Genomic DNA, 8198 nt, shown 5'->3' on the forward strand with positions numbered 1-8198 from the left:
GTGAATGCTTAGCATACATGGTTATTGAGGCTGAATTAATTTTAGTAAACTTAGTAGTAGTAGTAGTAGTAGTAGTAGCAGTAGTAAAATGCTTTATGAATATACCATCTGTGTGTTCCTTTGAAAGTCATATAAACTCACCTTAATACAAATGTTGCATCTCTCCAGTAGTAACTATGCACTTCAGGTTAGGACTGAATAGACTATTTAAATTACTTGATGTTGTAATTGTTCTACTGTGTTTCCTGGTGTGTACAATGGGCATTTTAAAAAGGCACACGTCTTATCATCACAACAAATCTATCTTGCCTGCATGTGTGTGTGTGTGTGTGTGTGTGTGTGTGTATGTGTGTGTAATTTAGCAATAGTCTCAAACTGGTACATCCTTCTGCAAAGCGATTCAGATTATTATAAATACAACAGAACCAGTGCCTCTTGTGAATGATGCATAGCATTTCAAATAAATGAATCTCCCATGGATTCTTCTTTCACAAAATGATTTACAGGTGTATTCTTCCAATATGTATGAACATAACGTGAGTTACTTAGAGAAGAGGAAGATACTATAACCACATCTTTATTAAAATGAAAAGCATGTGTGTTATTTTGTGCTTAGTTGGAAATGCTCTTAACTAAGTACATATTGTTTTGAAAACAATTGAGATAATAGAATCAATACATGTTTGATGCATTTTTTAAAAATGGATAAGACTTGAATCATGCAGATCATCTTAAAAATTTGAAAGCCACATATAAATTAGATTAAGTATAAAGATACATACATATATAATACATGTTTTTCAACAATAATGAAGAAAAATTATGCTAATTTCAAGAAAAAGGGTTTTGCTAAGTATTGTCTCATTAAGCAAAATGAATCAGAACAAAAAGACAAGTATTGCATGATTTCACTAATAATCTAGATATACACTAACACATAATCTAGATATATTATCTGTCTACATCTATTTATCTGTCTGTGCATCTACTTCTATACAGAGAGAAGGAAAAAAGGAAATAGAAAGAGAAAGATATAGCTATTTGGAAAAAGGAAAAGCACTAGGTAAACGGAGGGACGTGAGATGATATGATACTGGCAATGAATGGAAGTACATGATCTGTGTATGTTAAAGTGTTATAATTAACCCCTTATTTTATACATTTAATATGCCTTAAATCCTATGGGTGGGAGGTCCACATAGGTGAGGAAGTCACATGGTTAATATGTAGCATAAGAACTGCATCAAAAGTCAATAAAAATATACATTGAAAAAAAGGTTTTAAAAAAACAAACATCAGGGAGCTAGAGAGGAGCACTGCAGAGGACCCATATTTGAGTCTCAGTTCCCACATGGTGGCTATCAATCTCCCTTAACTCCAGTTCCATGGGTCCTTCTGCCCTCTTCTGGCTTCTGAAGATTTTGTGTAACACATGTACACTTACATACATGCATGCAAATCACTCATACACATAAAATAAAAATAAATAAATAAATGAAATTGAAAAAAAAGATGACTGCAAGGTTGGCAGAGTCCATGATTACTAGGTCATCATTATTATTGCCCATTCAATGGAATTTAATAATAAAAAACCCATAAATGCATCATTGAGAAGCAATTTACTTTTTGTAAATGAGGCTAGATTGCAATGCAATATCAAAAACTGAGAAAAAGGAAACACGAACCTTTGTTAAGCTTTAAGCAATTAGGGGGCTGCAGAGAGGACTCAGTGGTTAAGAGCACTGGCTGCTCTTGCAGAAGACCCAGATTATGTTCCCAGCACCCACATGGCAGCTACCAACTATCCTAATTCCGGTTCTGGGGGATCCAATTCCCTCTTCTGCCCTCCTCAGGCATTGCATGTTCATGGTGCACTTATATTAATGGAGGGAAAACATAAAAATAACTTTTAAAATGTAATAAAAAATAAACAATAGACCTCATAGATCATGAGCTGGATTGGAAGTGGTACTAGGAAGAGGATACGGCAAAGAATAGAGGACAAAGGGCAGAAGGTGCCGAATATATGATGCCCACAGTAACTTCCTATAATGTTCCTAATGTTTTTCTAACAGGATTAAATTCATGTTAATTTGTAGGGCTGAGTCTGTGATATTTTGGTCTCATTATTTGACTTTCCATACATTACATGGTTTCTATCATACTGTAAATGTTAAAGAATTGTAAATGTTGGACATATTTAATAATAATTGGACCAAACTCTTAATTAACTATAAGATATAAGCAATCTTCCACTCTATCTTAACTCTAAATATAGATGCAAAATTGATTCTAAAGTTAAACAATTTTCATTCATATCTGTTTTAAATGAATAATGTGATAATCAAGAATTAGCAATACTGGGACGGTATCCACATCATATAAGGAAGGTGGTTAACACAACTCACTATAAAACATGGTCAATGCATATAAATCAAAATCACGATTACGACAGAAATTGCATTTGAAATAATTTAACACTTACTGCTGGGATAGGGTCTCAGGGATGCACCTGCCACTCAAAAAAGAAACATGGGTTAGTTTTATGACAAAAATATAATTTTCAAGCCACATTCAATGAAAATGAGGCATTAAAACAATGGAGTGTTGTCAGTTCCCAAAGACAAAAATGCATTCACTGAATTCAGTCATGAAGTATTTTTCTAAACATTTGAAAGATTTGTTATTATACCAAAATATCCCTAAAATTTCACAAAGTGTTAAATTGCACCAATAATCACATTCTTCTAATTCTGCTGGAGAAACTAAGATGAAGCATTGTGAGAAGTAAAAACTCATGAACGTAATTAGTAAAAAGGAATGGAAAAAGAATAGTAAAAAGGAATGGAAAAAGCCGAAGAGAGAGCAATGGGGGCGGCTATAGTCAAATGACATTGTATGGCATAGAGATAAATGTAATTACTTTTGCTTTGTATAGTTATTTACTGGATACATTTTAAAACAAAATAAAATATTAAAACAGAAATAACAAGACCTCTCAGGAAGCCATATATGCCAGTAAAATAATGAATATAATCTGATTTTTCAAATACAGTAAATAAAATGCATGGACACAGAAAATCTGACAGATGACTCTAGTTCATACAAATGTATGGACACAAGCTGGAGATTTTCAAGAAAATAATAAACTAAAATAATTTCTAAATTCCAGGGTGACATCACAAAACAGAATAAGTTGTAAAAGAGAATATGTTCAGTGAAAAGTAGAGTTCCCCTTAATTTTGGTACTTCGCATTCAAGCACTAAGTGAATTTGACAGGTTTTTTTTTTGTTTTTTTTTTTGGTCTTTTTGAGACAGGGTCTCCCTGTAGCTCCAGCTGTCCTGGAACTCACTATGTAAATCAGGCTGGCCTTGAACTCACAGAGATCTGCCTGCCCCTGAATTTGACACATTTTATGACCATTGCTCTACAGGTAAAACCCAGAACTCACTTTTCTCTTTTTAACCTTCTTCATCCCCAGCCTTCACCAGGGCACACTGACTCCCTGAGACAATTAGTCCTGAAGTATTGTTCTCCTCTGTCATCAGTCCCTAGGAAGGTTATCTGGGTTCTCACAGTAGGTAAGATCATAGAGTGTTAGTTAAGGGTCAACAGGGACATTCTTAAAGTTTCTAGTATATCAATAGTTTGTCAGAGTTACCAATTAAATAAATTGTTCTACTGTGTTTTAAGACTCCAAACAATTTTGTCCCTTGTGACACAAAGGACATTGCAAAACTGGAAATTTTTATTTAATTAGTATGAATGTATGAAGCCAGCAATAAAGAGAAATATGTTGATTTCTTCATAGGAGAAATTACATATTTTTAGTTAAATCTGTAATCATGGGCTGTAATGACAATTTCTATAAGGAATAAATTAGAAGGGTGTGTCTCTTTAACATTCTTCCTTGAAAAATCTTTAGAGATTTAATAGAAAAGCTTTTGTTCTCAGTTTTATGGAGGAAAGAATTTCTCATGTTTTTTTCTTTTTTGGCAATAATTTGTTTACACTGATTTTTCAAACTCTTTAAATAACATTCACTATTAGGGATAGAAATACATCTTTGTGGCTGAACATATGTCTACCATCTGTAAAGCCAGAGGTCAAATTTCTGTACCACAGAAAAATGGATATTGCATACACTATATATCATGTAATAATTGAATAGAGAAAAATTCACATATTCACTAAATCATGAAATAAAAATATTGTGGTGAGAGCATCATACTCATAAATTCTTAAGCATGCAATTAATTGTCTTTCATTATGTGAACCACACTTTACAAAAGATGACTTGGATTTAATCTTCCTATTTATATTCTTTTATTTTCATATTATGTGTGGTGGTACAGATTGTCTACAAAAAGATTATACAAGGACTCTGCCATACTGCTACACCCCAAGAGCTCCATATTCATTTCCATATTGCATGAATTAACAGATCTCCTTCCACAAAGCATGCGTATTTCCTTTCCTTCACATACTTATCACCAATTTTCTTTTGTTTTTGATCCCATCTGTTCTTACAAGTCTGAGCCACTATCTCTTATTACTATAATTTGTATCCCAGATGTTTAGGGACATGGGGCATTTTATTTCAAATCATATGATTTTCTTTTTTAATGTGATAAGATCTATTTGAATCTTTTTCCATTTAAAATTCAAATATTTTAGCTGTTATGCCATTTCAGTTCCTGATATACATATTTTGGTTGATAATCTCTGCTCTATTTATATTGTGGAGGCAATGTCTCCAAGTCTTTACCGTGTCTTCTCATTATTTCTTCTTTCCCATTAATTATTTTATTTTATTGTGATCACATAGATCTATTTTGAGTTTTGCTGTCCCTGGTTTCAGTCATGTAAAAAAAAATCACTGTATCACACAATGCCATGGATTTTTTCTCTTTAATTTTAAAATTGTTTTTGAAAATTTGTTTGTACTTTAGGTGTGTAAGTGTTTTCCTGTCTGTATATAAGCGCACCAAGCACATGCAATCCCAGTAGATGTCAGTAGAAGATTTTGAATACCCCGGTACTGGAGGAATGATGCTTGTGAGCCACCCTGTTCAGGCTGGGAACTGAACCTGGGTCTTCTGCAATAGTAGTCAGTGCTCAGATTCATGTCTGTAGCCTCTGACTCTTTCCCTTTAAATCCTTCATTATGAACTGCGAAAAAGCCAGATAGCTCAAAGAGAATAATCATGGATCATAAACAGAGCATTGAGACAGTTGCACCTGTCTATGACACTGTACGCAACAGTGCTCTTTTTACTGAAATGCTGATAAAATTAATGGGGATGTTTCATACTATTTTGGAATGTGGGCCTTGTTAAGGCAATTTTTATTATTCACTTAGGTTCTGGACCCAAAAATGAATTTGCATTCATATGAAATGGTCACTAGTGGGCCTTGTGTAACCCTACATTTCCATCACAATCACACTATTTGTCATGGGGCGGTATCCTAGGACCAAGACCTTGTTTTGTTATCCTATGCACTCTCTACATGTATGTAGAAATAGTGAATAGCACATAGGGTGCTAATGTAAGACTTCAAATATTGGATTTGTTACACTCCTTGAAATGTTATAAAGATATGGAACAGGAGTATACACATCTTACATGAGAGTGTTTGAATTCAAACTATCTAGAATCCACGATAAATTGATTTTGATTTACTTTTCCATTTTTTGTTTCTAAAAAGTTATAGATGAAAATGGAAACAAACAAGAAATAACATATATCTCAGAATTCCATCTCCTCAGGCTCATAAAGGATCCAGAAGAGAGCATGTTCTCTGTAGACTGTTCTATTTATCTGCTATCAGTGTTTGGGAACCTGCTCTTCATCCTTGCTGTGAGCTCTGACTCTCACCTCCACACACCCATGTATTTCTTCCTGTCCAACCTGTCCTTGGCCGACATCTGTTTCATTTCCACCACTGTTCAAAAGATGCATGTGGACATCCACCCTCATAGTCGAGCCATCTCCCATGTGTGCTGCCTGACTCAGATGTCTCTATTTGTAAATTTTGCATGAATGGACAGCACGCTTCTGACTGTGGTGCCTTGTGCCAGGTTTGTGACCATCTGTCACCCCCTGCATTGCATAGTCACTATGAACTCACATCTCTGTGGTACTTGAATTTTGATATCTTTTTCATCCAGCCATCTCAAATCCCTGCTGAACAATTTGATAGCTTTATTATAGTTTAAGTGCTTAAAGGGTGTGGACCTTTCTAATTTCATCTGTTACTTCCCAACTTCTAAGTCTAGAAAGTGCTGGCACATTTAAAAATAACTTATGCATCTTGTTGGTGTTATACTTGTTTTCTTCTATCAGGGATCCTATTTTTTTATATTGTAAAATTGTTTCTTCTGTTTTGAGAATCCCATCCTCAGCTGGGAGGTACAAAGCATTCTTCAACTGTGGGTCTCATGTGTCAGTGATGTGGTTATTTTATAGTACAGGGATTGGAGTGTATTTTGGTTCAAATATATCTCACTCTTCCAGAAACAACATGATGACCTCATTAATGTACATGGTGGTCACTATTATACTTACTCCCTTCATTCACAACTTTGGCAATAGGAACATTATTCATGCTCTAAAGAAGCTTTACCACAAGGCTATGTAATGTTGGGACCTGTGAATTTTATCTAATATATAGTTTGCAACAATAGAAAAAGTGAATACATGGACCTTGAATACTACCTGATTTGTCTCACAATGTCCCTGTAGTTTGATTAATTTCTCTCATATAAAGGTAATTGTGCTGTTGAGAATGAAGGAATTGGGACATTTGTAAGTGACCTAAATCTCGGTTTTAACAGTAGACAACATTTATGAGGATGGGTAATGTTTCCTCAGAATTTCATTGCAACTGTGAATAATAAAACAATTGTAAAATAGTGATTTTATTATCATTAGTGAAAATTATTACTAAATATATACTAATTGTTGTTTTATAAATTTGTTTTTATTGACTTGAATCAGCCATGCTCATCTTTATACCACTGTACCTACTGGCATCCTCCCATAGCCCACCACCCCCCCAAATTCATAAATTTTGTCACTTGTGTTAAGGCCTATTGTGTAAAGTTAACGTCCTGTCCCCAGATGTTCCTCAGTGTTTGTTCGTCTACTGAGGTCTAGTCAGCTTATCTAGAGTCCCTCAATTTAGGAAGATCAGTTCTTCCTCACCTAGCAGTAATCAGTTACCAATATTTCTTCAGCTAAGATTGGGGTCTTCTGTCCATTTTTCCAGTTCTGTGCTAGGTTATTGTCTCCTTAAGTTTTCATGGGACTTATGTATGCTGAAACCATTGCTGTAGATTCATATGAGCAGGGTCCCAGGAGCTTATAGGACTCTATTTCCATATGGTCATGCACCTCCTCCCTGGTTTTTAAAGTCTTTCCGCCCCGTTTTGTGCAATGATCTCTGATTCCTGGATGGGTATACTTTAACATAGTGATCCTATCCAAGGACCAGCATTCTGAGGAATCTTAGTCTCTACACTTTCGTCATTTGTGACCATTTGTGTTCCTGGCCCTCTGCTATATAAGGTAGCTTCATTTATGAGAACTGAGATATTTAATATTATCTTCTTTACCCCCTTGCTCTATGTTCCATGGCCTTAGATGTAGAGGTCGCATTGTAGACGTGCCACTTAGACTTGGCAATTCACAGACAATATCTGTGTGACCAGTTGTAATAAATAGTCTCTGGTGCAAAAGAAGCTTCTTTGATGAGTGGTGACAGGGATATTTGTCTTTAAATATGAGGATACATATTTTGCACATAATAAGAAATTACATTTTTCTAGGAATGTGAAAGTCCATTGGGGTTTTCAGTCCTTTGAAATTTAGAGTTATCATTGAAAGGTGTACATTGGTTCCTGTCATTTCAATTTCTGTTAGCGTTCTTGTTCTAACTGCATTTCCACCATTATATCTGCATTTACTTTCTGTTACCCCTGGAGTATAGTCCTTTCTTTCTTCAGCTCTTTGTATTGCTTTAAGAATTCTATGAAGGGATGGTTTTGTGTACACGAGTTTATGAACACTGCTTGTTTATGTCGTGCAAGATTTTTCATTCCCCTTCAACTATAATAGACATTTTTGCTAGGTAAAGTATTCTAGGTTGGCACCTGTGGTCATTTGGAAATGGGACTACTTTGGTCTAGTCTCT

The sequence above is a fragment of the Nannospalax galili genome, unplaced genomic scaffold (assembly GCF_000622305.1).
Source record: "Nannospalax galili isolate Female #2095 unplaced genomic scaffold, S.galili_v1.0 scaffold558, whole genome shotgun sequence".
In the NCBI taxonomy this organism is placed as follows: domain Eukaryota; kingdom Metazoa; phylum Chordata; class Mammalia; order Rodentia; family Spalacidae; genus Nannospalax; species Nannospalax galili.